Consider the following 16,703-nt stretch of genomic DNA (forward strand, 5'->3'; position numbering starts at 1 on the left):
AGCAAAGAAATTCACGGTTATTTCTCAAGCCTTTTTGGATTGCTTTTTTGTTTTGTTTTGTTTTTTCAGAAAACAATTTTTTTTTCTTTCTTGTAGCGGTGATTTCAATGTTACCATTTTTGAGGAGAAAACTTATGTAATCGATCTGATCACCACATTACAGTCATCCAATTTTGTCAATTTAATTACATCACCGACTAGAATTACAACTACTACATCGTCCGAACTTGACCTTAATATTACTAATCTTGAAACCATAGGTCACAGCACAGACGCAATAACTTCTGACATAGCTGACCATTGTCCAGTTTTTTTGCATACTGAAATGCTTCGCAGTCAAACAATTCACGTCAACAACCTTTTGTTTTTTAGAGCATTACTGAAACAAAATTGCTGTCATTTAAACAAGACTTTGTGGCACAAACCTGGTTGCCAGTCCTTGAAATAAACACTGCAAATGATGATGCATGCAATGCATTCATCAGTTTGTATCCATGTATTTAAAGCACTTTCTATTTAACACAATCAAACCTACGGAAAAAAGAAAAAGTCCTGGGTAAATTACGACTATGTGAAGATGATAAAAGCTAAAAATCGTGTTTACCATAGTTTATTTCCCACGTGCGGCGAGGAATCACTGCGGCAATATTGATGGCGACGATTATAATAGCGCGCGGGCAGAATTGGCGGAAGCGCGCCAGTGTACAAGGTGGGCTGGTCTACACAAGCGGGGGTCCCAGTCCAATTCTGCAAGCATTTCAGCCCTCCAGCTTCAGTCGAGGGGACAATCTGTGCCCACAGTACACCTGTGGAATCCCAGCGACACTTCTCCCTCCCTTTTGTGCGCTAATAGCTATTTGTGGGTTTAGCCGTGGTCACGGTTCACGTATTGGTTGAACCCCCCTCCTCTTCTTCCGAGTTTTAGCAGCACGTCGGTGTTCGAATCCGACCTCGGCGGCTGCGTTTCGATGGAGGCGAAACGAAGAGGCGTCCGTGTGCTGTCAGCGCAAGATCCCCAGGTGGTCGAAATTACTCTGTAGACCGTAGCCCGTAGCTCCTCTTTCTCTTTCCACTTTCACTCCCACCTTCCTTCCTTCCCTTACGGGGCGGTTGCGGTGTCCACAGAAAACAAATAAGAGTTACCGCGCCTTTTCCTTCCTCTAAATCAATCAATAAACCGGTAAACTGGACATTCAAATTGTTCCAAGGCCACCGCGGCAACATAATATACAACCGTAAAGAGTATTAATGCCTGTATGTGTTTATAACACGAAATACTTACACAAAATAGTTGTCCAGGGGAAACTTAGAACTCAACTCTGATAACCAACTAAACTTCTGCCGCCAGTAAAAAAGCCACCTTTGAAGCAACGAACATCAAATTATCTGCAATTATGAAGTTTTTGTGGCCAACATAGCATGCCGGCAAGTATTACAAGCGTGACATCGAAAATCTGAAAACGCGATAGACGGCGACACTGTGCTAAGATGAGTTGATGATGATGATGATGATGATGATGATTAAACTTTAATGAGTTATAACAGAGGACGACATCATGAACTATTCACTCGGTCTTATGCGCGCTGCCGTGTCGAAGAGTGAGCTTGGGTTCATTTGCTTGGTTTCTTTTTCCAAATCAGTGGAGTCGTTGCGGACGCATCCAAGGACACGGCAGTTACGGTGAACAGCAAGAAATCGTGTTTCGTGACCGACTTTGGCCACTTTGTGCATGATAACGTTAAGACCAACGCCTCGCCAGAACGCGGCGTGTATCGCTTCCGAGGAAGCCAATCGCTTCTCGTGATAGCACAGCACCTGCAGAATTTTTCGGTACAAATTGAACCTGGATGTCAGCATGCAATCTTTGTTACGGTCTCTACAGCAAGAAGTTGGAGTGAGTGGCATGACTTGCTATCTTTGGCTGCGGATCCTGGAACGCTTGGTACGTGGGCTTGGCACCGAGTGCTCCTGTTCTGCGGACGCGTTCGCGGAAGGCTGGCTTGTCCACCAGCAAGCCTCGTGGAACAACGCTTTGCGGGCGATGAAGCTGGTATTGACTCAGTCTGAGTCGAACAAGCTGTGCCTCCATATCAACGACGGTGTACCATCTGGCGTCGTGGAACAAGGCTTTGGGGGCGGTGAAGCTGGTGTTGACTTAGTCTGAGTCGAACAAGCTGTGCCTCCATATCAACGACGGTGTACCAACTGGCGTCGTGCAACAAGGCTTTGGGGGCGGTGAAGCTGGTGTTGACTCAGTTTGAGTCGAACCAGCTGTGCCTCCATATCAACGACGGTGTACCAACTGGCGTCGTGGAACAAGGCTTTGGGGGCGATAAAGCTGGTGTTGACTCAGTCTGAGTCGAACAAGCTGTGCCTCCATATCAACGACGGTGTACCAACTGGCGTCGTGGAACAAGGATTTGGGGGCGGTGAAGCTGGTGTTGACTCAGTCTGAGTCGAGCTAGCCGTGTCTCCACATTAACGACGGCCGAGGCGACTACGGGATCAGGTTCTGAGGTTTCGGCCCTACGACCAATGGCGCTGTCCTCATGTGTTGGCGGCTCGGACAGAACTAGTGCCTCCGGCGAGGTTCGTGTCTACGACTGAATGCGCACTGGGCCCCTTGTCGTGTTTCATCGATGGACCGGCGCCTAACCTGCAGATCGCCGGGCTCAAGTACCCGCTACAGCCTCCCCTGAGAACGCATTTCTCCAAGCCTTCGGTTCGCCGGAGGGCAAAATATGCGGACCACTGGGTATGATGAACTGCTACTGTTAGTGCTTAGTAGTTTATTTCGGTATAGTTACTGTTTCCATTTCACGAAAGTTTTTCCACGCTTTTCTATTTGCTGATATAGTATGTGCGGTCACATAAAACGAGTATTTCCTACTAAATCTGTGTATGTTTATTGCTGTGCATTCAGTGTGGTCACCGTTGTCGTTTCGCTATTGGGTGTGTCAGACGTAAGAGACATCTTAGGCTTTCTTATTTTGCCCCGAACCCTTCTATGGTGATCGCGTTTTGGTGGAAGTTAAACGCAAGGCGCTGATATACTGTGTATGTCAGGGCACGTTAATGAATTCCAGGTTGTCGAAATATTCAGCAGTTCTCTAGTGCTTTGTCCTTTAGAGCTGAACCACTTAATGACAATAATCCCCTTTTCATCGACCAAGAAAACTAGTCACGGCATCCAATTTTCGACAAAATGCACTAACGTTTGATCTAAGAAGATTTGATTGTTATCTATATAAAGTAGGCTCCGACATGAAATGCCCTGCTGCAAGACGTACCCGCGGCAGTGGCTGTGGTTAAAACTATTTCCTCCTGAATCGGAGTACACGGGTTAGAACCCGATCATGGCGGCCGCGTTTTGATGGAAGTGAAACGCGAAGACATTCATGTGCTGTGCTATGTCAGTGAGTTTGAACTCCTCAGGCCCTCAAAATTCCCCGCCGCTTTCCACCACGACACCACATTCTCTATTTCATCCTTCACTCTTACTTTCCTCCCTTCCATCACGGCGCGGTTCAAATGGGCACCATGATGTGCGACAGGTACTGCGCGATTCCTTGCTTATAAACGAATTTACAATTTACTAAGATGCAGCACATTTTATGATGGCTCACAGATTGCGGTAGCCACATTTTGATATCTCCCCTGCCCCATAAGATATACTCCGTTTCACACATCAAGTGCAACACTGCTTTATCATTGGCAGTGTTGCACTTGATGTGTGAAACGGAGTATATCTTAAGAGGCAGGGGAGATATACTCCGTTTCATACATCAAGTGCAACACTGCCAAAGATAGAGCACACCGCTGAGGTGGCGCAGTGGTTACGGCGCTCGACTACTGTTCCCAAGGACGCGGGATCGAATCCTGGCCTCGGCGACAGCTTTTCGATGGAGGCGAAAAGCAAGGCGCCCGCGTGCTGTGCGATGTCAGTGCACGTTAAAGAACCCCAGGTTGTCGAAATTTCCGGAGTCCTCCACTACAGCGTCTCTCATAGCCTGAGTTGATTTGGGACGTTAAACCCCACAAACCAACCAACCAACCAACCACCTTCCTCCCTTCCCTTACGGTGCGGTTGAGGTGTCCACAAAAAACAAGTGAGACAGTTACCGCGCCTTTACTTTCCATTCCTGTAAATCAATGAATCTCTTCAGTCTGCGCCCCGCCGGGGTGGTGCAGTGGTAAGACGCCCGACTACTGGGCCGGAGTACCCGGGTTCGAACCCGACCTCGGCGGTTGCGTCTCGATGGAGGCGAAACGAAGAGGCGTCGTGTGCTGTGCGATGTCAGCGCACGTTAAAGATCCCCAGGTGGTCGAAATTACTCCGTAGCCCTCCACTACGGCTCCTCTTTCTCTCTATCCACTTTCACTCTCATCTTCCTCCCTTCCCTTGCGGCGCGGTTGCGGTGTCCACTAAAAAAACAAGTGAGACAGTTACCGCGCCTTTCCCTTCCTATAAATAAATCAGTTTTTTCTTCAGTCTGCACGAGACAACGGAAGTGACTCGGCTACAGAGCCAGTAGCAGGCCCGTGCATATTTTTTTTTCTTTTGCTAAAGCCACAACAACAGGTGGCCAGGATTATTCGGATATTCGCTTCGGTTGGACACAGCCTTCGCAACTCCGTGGACTAAAACGTAGGCTAAACGGCAAAGTGCCTCTACCGTAATTGAGAATAGGTGTAAGCAAGAAATGGGTACGGGCGTAGCACGCGTTGTCGGCAGGGCCAGCAGTCTCGCTGTGGCACATATTTCGTAAAGCAATCACTTCCCGTAAGAGATTTCTTGCCTGTCCTTTCATCACGCTTCATTACTCGGCTTAAACAGCTGTGACGGTGACTGCATCGAAATGCAGAAATGCAGCCCCCACGCAGCGTAGACCTGGCAAGCATGCTGAAGCCGCGCGTTCGAGTGCTCCTCGAGCGTGTACGCATCTGCCTGCTAAAGCCATGAGCTGACGCCGCAGCACAGTGACAGACAATTCCAAATGCTCGAACGCGCTTCGAACTGCTGCCAACTCGACTCATGGCTTCGCACACTGCTCAACGAGAGGTTTGTAACTCTGTGGCGCCATCCTTGGGGAGGGCGTAGAAGTCTGAGAAGAGATATTGCTAAATATCGCTCAGTGCCCCGACGTCGCCGTTGAGGCTCCAGGATGAATTGCAAACAGTGCCCGAGTTTCATCAAATATACTGGCCAGATGACGGGAAATCGGTGCCCAGTTGTTGGCTCTCAGCTTTTATGGCTAAAGTATTTCTCTCCTCACAAGGGGCGTGTAGAAATGTGGACAGAGCGTGTCTCCAGAGCTCCTCAGGACGGCGTGTCATCAGGGACTGTTAATATTGAATTGGGGAAAAAAAGAATAATGTACACACACCCGAACTCGAACCAGCATCCTTTCAGTCCCAGACGTTAGCGCTCACCGCTATTTTGTGCCGTCGTGTCAAGCGAACGGACGCTGGAGGACATTTAGTAAAATAAAAAATTAACTGCGTGCAATTAAAATAAAAAAAAATAAAAAGGAATTAAAATAAAGTATATCAAAAATCGAAAAATCGGGGACACCTAAGCTCCTCCGTTAAAGGTATGACGCGATGGCGTTTCACACATGCTTTTTACTTTTTAGTTTTTTAATCTTTTTATTTTTCATTTTTACACACCGATACTTGCATGAGTCAATATACAGCAGTTTGGCATGTTTTAACGCATTTTACAGCTTCATTATTATTATTATTATTATTATTATTATTATTATTATTATTATTATTATTATTATTATTATTATTATTATTATTATTATTATTATTATTATTATTATTATTATTGCGCTCTGCATCTTGGCGTCTCCGCTTGGCAAGACGTCCTCCTCTGTTCCGGCGTCGAGGCTGCTCTTCAGCGTGGCGTCTCCGCCTGGCAAGGCGTTCTTTTCTTTGTTCGGGCGTCTCTGCTGCTATAGTGCCTACTATACTGCTGCGTCGGCAGTGGAGTAGGCACGCGGCCGCAGCGGCCGCGACATCTGATGTCATGCGCAGCGCACCTGTTGCTCCTGCCTTCTTTCCTCGCATGCGCACTAGTGTCCCGTCTTTCACACGGCATGCGCTGCTGACTAGCGGGCGCTATGGCGGGCGCGAGGGCATGTTCTAGTCGATGCTACGGGTCCTTAATAGCGGCCGTTGCAATAGTGCACCAAAATCAAACAGTGGACGAACTAATATTGGCCAGCCAAAACACACTGGCTGCGGATGTGGCAATCGCCCTAGCTGCAACACACACTACATCAGAATACATTATTACAGATCCACAGACAGCGTATCGCAATTACCTCAGTGGCAAGATTGCATCGCTAGCAACTAAAGTCCTGCAAAATAGTTACACCCATGGCTACCAACCCACACAAGCACTTAGTATGGGTACCACGTCGCAAGGACATCCCAGGTAACGAGAGCGTACACGCCTCAGCACGAGCATTTCTCCACCGGGCACCCAATACGGATCTCGTGGAACCTCCTACCTTATGCTAACTTACACTCAAAATATTCCGCACGTAAGATTACCTCGCCGGGTCTACCCTCCACCGGCTAAGACACTCGACAAAGGGGAGGAGTTATACACCTCCGAAAGCTACAGACTAAAACTTTTTAACATCTCACGAAAACTACATGCAATAGATTCAGAGTCATTTGACTCACAATGCAAATTATTCGGGGAGAAGGCGGTCCTGTACCATATGGTGTGGGCCTGCCAACGAAGCCAACGAAATCAGGGCTGTTCCTGGCCCTACGGGGCTGGGACGGTAGGTCAACGCCGTTTATGTCGGGGGCTAACCAGCCACCGAATTGTTCCTGGCCCTACGGGGCTGGAACGGTAGGTCAACGCCGTTTATGTCGGGGGATAGCCAGCTCCTTCCCCTTCCCCAGTGCAGAGTAGCAGGTCAGATTTGAATTATTCCGGCCAACCTCTCTGCCTTTTCCTTTCATTAAATCCATTTATCTTTCTCTCCCTCTTCTTTTTCTTTCTTCTCTACTTTCTCTATTTAGCCCGCGCGAGGCAGCGGAGGCGGCTCAGCTGCCCCGCCGGGGTGGTGCAGTGGTAAGACGCCCGACTACTGTGCCGGAGTACCCGGGTTCGAACTCGACCTCGGCGGCTGCGTTTCTATGGAGGCGAAACGAAGAGGCGTCCGTGTGCTGTGCGATGTCAGTGCACGTTAGATCCCTAGGTGGTTGAAATTACTCCGAAGCCCTCCTCTTTCTACTTTCACTCCCATCTTCCTCCCTTTCCTTACGGCGCGGTTGCGGTGTCCACAGAAAACAAGTGAGACAGTTACCGCGCCTTACCCTTTCTATAAATAAATCAGAGGCAGCGGAGGTGGCTCAGCTGCCCCGCCGGGGTGGTGCAGTGGTAAGACGCCCGACTACTGTGCCGGAGTACCCGGGTTCGAACCCGACCTCGGCGGCTGCGTTTCTATGGAGGCGAAATGAAGAGGCGTGCATGTGCTGTGCGATGTCAGTGCACGTTAGATCCCCAGGTGGTTGAAATTACTCCGAAGCCCTCCACTACGGCTCCTCTTTCTCTCTTTCCACTTTCACTCCCACCTTCCTCTCTTTCCTCACGGCGCGATTGAGGTGTTCACTGAAAACAAGTGAGACAGTTACCGCGCCTTTCCCTTCCTATAAATCAATCAGGTAGCTTAGCTGCAAAGCCAGTAGCAGGCCCGTGCATTTTCTTTTCCTTCTTCCTACAGCCACAACAACAACTACCAAAGCCAACGCAGGAGGGGTGGTAGGCAGCTCTGTCCAGCTCGGACGCAAGGAGTAATACCCCTTTCACACGGACATGCAGTTTCGATCCTCATTGAACTCGATCTGCATTCAAGTCAATGCAGATCTAGGTTGTCACACGGCAACTTTCAAGTGCAATCGAGCTCAAGCCTGCTTGACTTACAGCTGCTTCCTCAAGTGCTCTTGAGATTTCAAGCACACTCGAAAGCGGTCATCGACACCCTCGTCATCAGTGAGCTCTAAAGTGCACATGAGGAAAATTTGTCCATGCTCATTGAAAACACCTGTGTTGCACGGGACGCTTTAATTTTTCTCGAAAACCTCAATGCAGATCGAGTTCAATGAGGATCGAAAGTGACCGTGTTGCAGAGGTATAAAAATTAACTCGTCGAAAGGGCGCGGACAGCAGCCTACGCCAATGCATGGGGTTCCGAACTGAGGACTCCAGCCGCCGCTACAACCTCCTAAACATTTTAATTAACATATTTTCACCTCCACCACCTAGTGTAGTATAGCTATCGCTACATAAAGACGCCGTAGACGGCGCCACTGTGCTGAAATGACGTCAGAGAAGAAACCTCTAGGCACTGCTCTAGGCGGTTCTGCGCCAGTGCCCATTCCACTCGGGGTTGTCTTGTGCACACTCTCGTGTTCGGAAGTGTGATAGGCTTCGTTTGCTTGGCTGCCTAATCAGTGGAGTCGTTACGGACGCATTCAAGGACACGGAAGCTAAGGTGAACAGCAAGAAGTCGTGTTTCGTGACTGAATTTGGCCGCTTTGTGCATGACAGCGTAAGGACCAACACCTTGCTCGAACGCGTATTATCACTCTCGAGGAAGCCAACCGCTTCTCGTGATAGCACAGCACCTGCAAATTGAACCTGGATGTCAGCATGCAAGCTTTGTTACGGTCTCTACAGCAAGATATTGGAGTGAGTGGCATGACTTATCTTTGGCTGTGGATCCGGGAACGCTTGCTACCTGGGCTTGGCACCGAGTGCTCCTGTTCTGCGGACGCGTTTGTGGAAGGCTGGCTTTTCTACCTGCTAGCCTCGTGGAAAAAGGCTTCGCGGGCAACGAAGCTGGTGTTGATTCAGTCTAGTCGAGCAAGCTGTGTCTCCCCCCCCCCCCCCCCCCCCCCCCAACGACGAGGCTGGTGTTGACTCAGTTCGAGCCGAGCAAGCCAAGTCTCCAGGTCAAAGGCCACGTACCAGTTGTCCTCATAGAAGGCTTTGCGGTCGACGAAGCTGGTGTTGACTCAGCCTGAGTCGAGCAAGACCTGTCTCCACCCCAACGGTGGTGTACCAACTAGCATCTTGGAACAAGGCTTTGCTAGTGACAAGGCTGGTGTTGACTCAGTCTAAGCCGAGCAAGCCAAGTCTCCTCGCTAAAGGCGGAGTACCAGTTGTCTTCGTGGAACAAGGTTTTGCTGGCGACAAGCTGGTCGAACAAGCTGTGTCTACACCCCTACAATGGCCGAGGCAACTACGGCATCAGGTTCTGCCGTTAGGAGCCTTCGCGTCGTATTCCATAGCTGGGCAGGCGCCCAACCTGCAAATAATCGTGCCCAAATGCCCGCTACATGCTTGACCCTGAGAACGCATTTCTCCAAGCCTGTGGTACAGCGGAGTGCCAGCGTCTCTGTCACTCAAGGCAGCTGAACTGCTTATTGAACACCAGCTGTTTCCAGAATACGCGGACCACCTGGATCTGATGAACAACTGCAATTAGGGATTAGTATAGTATAATTTCGGTATAGTTACTCTCTCAATTTCACGAAAGTTTTATCGCGATTTTCTATTTGCCGATGTAGCATGTGTGGTCACATTAAAACGAGTATTTAATACTAAAACTGTGTATGTTTATTGCTGCACGCTCGGTGTGGTCACCATTTCCGTGTCGCAATTGAGTGGTCACCATTTCCGTGTCGCAATTAGATGTGTAAGCCGCAAGAGACATGCTTTGACTACATTATTTTGTCCCGAACCCTGTTACGGTGGCCGCGTTTTGATGGAGGCGAAACGCAAGGCGCCGATTTACTCTGCGATTCCAGTGCCAAAGAATGGAGTAATGATAATTGTGGTTCGAACGCCTTCGCGATCGCTGGTCCACTGAGCTTCTGTCAAAAACGTCCAACCCCACTTATGCAGAGGAGGCGGCTATTGCCTTAGCTGCAGCGTCTAATCCCAATGCCATTGTACTCACAGATTCACAGAATGCCACTTAAATAACGGATTGAGTTCAGTGTGCATGGTGGGTGCAGCAGTGGCGCATTCCACTTCCGGCTTCCGTGGGACGGACGTGTGATGGTAAGCTCTGAGCGTGCCTCGGTATCGGTCATGTCTGGCCGAGGATGCGGCAAACGACGCCCACCACTGGGCTATCGCATGGTTCTACCTACGTTTCCTTCGGGAGAAGCAATGAAGATAACGGTTTTCCTTCACTGTGATATTGCCGGCCGACCTTATCGCATACAGGATTTTCGTGAGCCGTTGGAAAAGGCCGGTGTACTAACCTACGTGGCTGGCATTGGACCCTTCCAAATGTCTCATATCTGGATGCTGAAGATGAAGACTGAGGAAGCGAAGGAACGCCTGCTGAAAGAAGGCGCGCTGGAAGTGAAGAGACGCTACTGTGCGGTCATTGACCCTAACAAGCGTGAGTTGGTTTTCAAGGTGCACTGGGTGCCTTTCTACGTTTCGAGTGAAGCGGTGAAGAAGGCGTTCGAAGACTTTGGAGATGTGAACGAAGTCACTTATGAGCAGTGGAACAGCCCGGGTTTTGAAGAGGCCGAATCGACAACTCGGCTAGTAAAAATAGTGCTCAAAGAGGGGCTTTCGATCGATGATTTGCCCCACATGTACAAGTTTTACGGAGGGCTTGTGTTAGTGGTGGTGCCTGGACGGCCACCAATATGCTTAAGGTGTAAGGAGACAGGCCACATTCGACGTGATTGCCGCACTCCGATATGTAGTTCGCGTCATATCTTCGGGCACGACCGGTAGGGATGCGTCCGCACGTATGCCCGTGTGGCCACGGGTATTGTGCCCCCTCAAGACGACGGGAGTGAGTTGATCATGGACCAGGAGGAACTGGAGAACGCTGGAGCCCTGCCCCTACAGGATCCGGAGAGGGACCTGATGTCCAACAGCCGGAGCACACCACCGGCGGAGGGAAGACGCAAGTTAGCGAACCCGCTGCAGAAACGACTGGAAAGAGGGCGGAGGCTGCTATGTCGTCAGATCAGCCAACAGCGAAAGACATTTCGGAAGGAAGCGTTGCTGAGTCCCCGATGGATATGACAACCGCCTCCATGAAGAGACCACGAGACTACGAAAAGGTACCAGCTACAGAACGGGAACTGCATCGACTAGAAAAGCAGTGGAGGGTGGAAGGCGCTAAGAAAGGCAAGTTAGCCTTTTCGCAAACCGCGTTGCGGTCCTCGTCGCTCACTCGCGACAAGAGACTGAAGAAGTGAGCCTTTAGTCATTGTTTGTTAGCTGGGTTTAGAGTATGGCTTATTGGAAAAAACCGCTAAAAGTGGGCACTCTAAACGTCCGAGGGCTCGCCTCGAGACGGAAGCAAGTGCAGTTGAACCGTTTGTTGAGCGAACTAGATTTAGACATCGTAGCCATACAAGAAACAAAGGCTGAGGATGAGCAGCAAACAGATAATATGGTGTTTGGTTTTCGATCACGCTTCAATGCTTGCGTAAGCCATGCAGTCGGTTTGTTTTCCTGAGGAAAAGTGTAGGCATAGCAGTGGAGCAAGTAATAACTTGTGCAAGGGAGCGTTTCGTCGTGTGCGACATCAAGTACGAAACCTGTGCGGTGAGGGTGGTGGTCCTGTATGCACCAACGACACAAAAAGAACGGCGCGACTTTTTTGAGCAGTTGGTGCCTTTTCTTGAATGCAGTCGTGCGCTTATGTTTTTGGGAGATTTCAACTGTGTTGTAGACTCTAAGGATCGTTCGAATAGAAATGTTGGAAAAGACCAAAGTTTGGTGCCAAATTGCTGAAGTGTGTCCTCAATGAGTGCAGCTTAGAGGACGTAACAGTCCTAGTGAATGGTGAAAAACGTGTGCATTTCACACATTTTCAAGGTAGTAGTCACGCGCGACTTGACAGAATATATGTGTCGCCAGAGTTTTCGCCTACCTGTGAACAGTATGAAGTGAAGCAAGGGTCATTTAGTGACCATTGCTTAGTTACGGTCACGCTGGGCGGAACTAAGCAGTGTAAATCAAAAATGAACAGGAACTTATGGAAAATAAACTCGAGGCTTACAGAAGACGAACTAATTTTAATAAAAGTTAAGGAAAGCATTGATATTTTTTATGGGAGCGAAACAGGCTGTATTGAATCCTGAGAACGATTTAAACAGGAGGTTAAAATGAATGCAATTGAGCGCTCTTCCATTATTAAGTATGAGGAAAAGAAAGAAGAAAGCAACTGCAAGAGCTCTTAAAATATTTAGGGCGTGAAGAAGAACGAATGCCGGGTATGTTCATGCATGATATAAAAGACATCAAAGTTAGGCTAGAAGCTTTGGATGCCCAGAAGTACAGAGGCGCTGCGATAAGAGCGCGCACGGAAAAATGACTCGGTAGCGAGACGCCAACAAAACGCGCCCTCGCTGATGAAAAGCGATATGCGCGCGCAAACGAGATAATGGTTGTTGAATACAAGGGGCAGAGGCATGATGAGCCAGACGGAATTACGAGCGCCTTCGTGGAACATTACCGTGAGCTGTTTTCGAGCAAAGCACCAAGTGAAGAAGGGTTTAGAGATAACTTTTTGCCTCTGATGTCAATATTAGGCAAAGAAGTTACTGAAGAGTTAGAGAACGAAATAAGTGTGGAGGAAATAGAAAAGGCCATTGATGAAATCAATGTCGGAAAGTCCCCGGGTCCAGATGGTTTGAGTGCGGCCTTTTACAAGAGCCTTAAAAGTGAGTTATCATGCTCTATAGGCTTTTCAAGGAGTGCTTTGATGTGGGTTATCTGCCACCGTCATTTCGCAACGCGCATACGGTCTAGACTGATGAGCCAGCCATGCTTTTAAAAGTTACAAGCTATAGACCGATCACGTTAACAAATGTTGATTATAAAATTCTGATGAAGGTGTTAGCTAAGAGATTGCAATACATTATAAAAGATATTTTTGGATCTCATCAAACATGTGGAATAAAGACCAGAAGCATATTTAATAATATTCATGTAGCGCGTAGTGTGTTCGAGTGCTGCGATGCTCTAAACAGGAAAGTGGCCATGGTTCAAGTTGATTTCGAAAAAGCATTTGATCGTGTGTCTCATGAAATATTGTACTTTTTGTTAGAACATATTGGTGTTGGTGCCGTTGTATTGAAAGGAGTTAAAATGGCTTATGCATGTTGTTCTACACGCATTATGATTAACAAAGTGTTATCTGAAAGAATTGATGTAAGAGCATCTGTGCGGCAGGGATGTCTACTGTCTCCTCTCCTCTTTGCTATATATTTGGAACCATTGTGTAGAATGGTAATTGCTAACGAATACATCCGTGGTTTTAAGCTGGGAATATGTGAAGTGAAAATATTGGCATACGCTGATGATGTGGCGCTTTTTTGTGAAGACCGCGAAAGCGTTTCGGAAGCTTTGAAGGTAGCACAAAGGTATTGCAGGCAGACTGGTAGTGCTGTTAATTTAAAGAAAAGTCTCGGAGTCTGGCACGGGAAATGGAAAGAGGAACCGGAAATTTTCTGTGGAGTAAGATGGGCTACAAAGCCCGGAGTTTATTTGGGAGTCCCATTGGACAAATATGGGGAAAATACGAATTACTGGAATGAAAAAGCGGAAGAAATACGGGAAAGGACGAAAGGATGGATGGGACGTAACCTCTCTATTTTCGCCCGTGCGACTGTATGCAATACCTTTTCGGTGGCAAGAATAATGTATTTACTTCGAGTATTGTATTGTGCTCGAAGCAATATACAAAGGTTCCATCGTGTATTTGCGGTCTTCATTTGGTCGTCCAACATGGAACGAATTAGCGGAGATAATCTCTTTCGGCGAGTTAAAGACGGAGGGTTGTCTCTAATGCATCTATATGTGCGGCAGATAGTTTTAAGGTTTTGTTTCCTACGTGACCAAAAAGATGCATTCCTGAGAACCTTTGTGCAAATCATGCTATCCAGTGCAATTACAGAGTTTATAGTCTCTTCATGCTCTGCTCGGGGATACACTGTGCCACGCTTCCTGCGAGAAGTGGTGTGGTCGTTCAAGTTTTTGCGCGTGAGGTACTCTGTAGAGTATTTAGCGACGATACCACCTAAGCTACTGTACAAGGATCTTATTTCACAATTGTTCCCAGCTCCATTGTACAGAACCTTATACTGTGAAGGCCCAGGGAAAGATGTACTCAAACGAGTAAAAACATGACTGTTGCACCGGGCGTAAAAACATTCTTTTTTAAATTGCATACAGGAACCCTCCTAGTCAAAACATGGATGGAAGAAAAGGGCCTTTTTGTACCTTGGGGCTCAAACTGTCTACTATGTAGGAAACCTGAAACAGTTGAGCACGTGTTCTTGGATTGTTGGGATGCGGTGTTTTACTGGGAAAGGACACTTAACAAAGACCTGCCATTGACGCCACGTGGAATTCTGTACTTGACAACCGTTAATGATGATTTTCAGTATGACCTCATCATGCTATTGGGCCTTCACAGTATTTGTAGGAGTAGGATGGCTTATAGACACTGTGATGTCGATGCACGATCTGTATGTGATTATTTTATTGAACAAGTGTATAAACTAAAAGAAATTTTGAAGCAGCAAGACGCTGCGGAGGAGGTCTTGAGTCTGATGGGCGAACTTGTGGTAATGAAAGTCCATTAGACACGGTTGTCAGCCAAGGGGCATGGCAACCACGATCTTTTACTGATGTATTTGTACCAATTCATGCAATAAAGAAAAAAAAAGTGCAGCAGTGGCGTAGTGGTAGAACATCCGCCTCGCATGCAAGAAGACCGTGGTTCGAATACCGGTGCCGCGCAATTCTCCACGGGATTTAAAAAAAATACCCCGTGTTGATGGAATCGCATAAAACAGACTTAGGGTACGACCTGATGCCGATGTACACCTCCGGCAAAGCACTCCCTCACCAGAATAGGAGTTGGCCACCCTGGGGCAGTAATTGGCGACAAACTCCCATGATTTCTCCTACGGCCCTCAGTCACCAGCGACCTGCGGAGCAACTGACCACGGCTGTATAGTGTTCTATAAAATCTTCGAGAGCACTATAACGGCGGCGGTCAGACTTGTGACGTAGCGGGGGGTGCTATGAATTTTTGGCTCCGAGGACAGGCCACCAGTTGAAAAATTACCCCGGTAACGTTTAATGCTAGAAAACAAGCTGATTTATTTATAGGAAGGGAAAGGCGCGGTAACTGTCTCACTTGTTTTCTGTGAACACCTCAGCCGCTCCGTAAGGGAAGGGAGGAAGGTGGGAGTGAAAGTGGAGAGAGAGAAAGAGGAGCCGTAGTGTAGGGCTACGGAGTAATTTTGACCACCTGGTGATATTTAACGTGCGCTGGTGATCCCCAGGTGGTCGAAATTAGAAATCTAGCCAGTGAGGCTAGTTTAGGAGTGCTATTAAACTAGAGGGTATGTAATGAGATATCACAGGGCTTAGTGAGGTGAGGAGGCCAAATGAGGCATATACTGTACTGAAGGGTGAGCATGTAATTTGTTATCGCTGTTTACTGCAGGAACGAGAACTAGGGGTAGGGCTCTTTGTCACTAAGGATATGTCTGGTAATATAGAGTAATTATGAGAGGGTGTCAGGCACCGGATTAAATTAATAAGCGCTTTAAACTGAATATTGTACAGGCCTACGCACCTAATGTAGTTATAAAGACCAGGAAGTCGAAAATTTCTGCGAAGATGTAGAATCGGCAATGGGGAAAGTAAAAACCCATTATACTGTACTAATGGGCGACTTCAGTGCCAAGGTAGGTAGAAGGCAAGCTTGAGGCCACGCAGTGGGCATCTATGGCATTGGATTAAGAAATAGCAGGGGGGATTTACTAGTTGAGTTTGCTGAACGCAATAACTTACGAATCATGAATACCTTCTTCAGTAAATGGAAGAACCGAAAGTGGGGTGCAGTCAGTTGGCGGCAAAATGTCAGCAAAGAGGGCCTACGTAGCTGAGGATAGAGGTTGGCGCTGAATGACTGCTTGGCTAACAGCCGAAAATTTGAATGAGTGCCGCACACGTCCATTATCCAGCAGGTATGAGGCGAGCCCACGTCGCTCCACAAATCTTCAAGACTCTGAAAACCGAGCAGCCAGCTTGCCTCGTACAGTCGGCTTGTGAACCCGCACGTAGTCACCAATCTGGAAGTCCCGGTGCCTGACTACTCTCCGCTGGTCTGCAGAACACTTGTACTTGGCTTGTTTATCCCCGAGCCGCTGGCGTAAGAGCTTAAGCACTCTTGAAAGATCTGTTGAGAAACACTGATCCGGCAAGGCCCACGACGTTAAGACCTCTAGAACCTCAAGGCCTCTAGGACCACGGCTAAAAACGTTATTTTGGTAAGTGAATAAAATTAAAGGGATTTGTATGGTATATCTTAGTTGTTATCCATAACATTCCGTAGATTCAGTCATACAGCGCGTTGCGAATTTACATGCGCGCCATACTATACTTCTCCCAGCTAAACCGCTGAATCCTTGCAGCTCGAATTTCGCACAGAAGTGACATTTGGTCGGCGGTATTTTTATTACCAAATTTAGTTTTGTCTGATTCAATCACAAGTCAGATGTTTCTATCGTATGCGTCGGCGGCAAAGCAAGACGAGCCGCTGCACAACGATGTCACCATTGGCGCCATCTTGTGCTGTTTGCAACAACTCTGTTATAGGAAAGAAGA

General features: G+C 48.0%; 1 pseudogene; it reads left to right on the forward strand.

Annotated features, from left to right (window-relative positions):
- The first annotated feature begins 10,094 nt into the window (after window positions 1-10,094).
- On the forward strand, window positions 10,095-11,090 carry LOC146198955 (uncharacterized; annotated as a pseudogene).
- The last annotated feature ends 5,613 nt before the right edge of the window (window positions 11,091-16,703 follow it).

Source organism: Amblyomma maculatum, chromosome 2 (genome assembly GCF_055883805.1).
Source record: "Amblyomma maculatum isolate TAMU_Amacu chromosome 2, ASM5588380v1, whole genome shotgun sequence".
Classification (NCBI taxonomy): Eukaryota; Metazoa; Arthropoda; class Arachnida; order Ixodida; family Ixodidae; genus Amblyomma; species Amblyomma maculatum.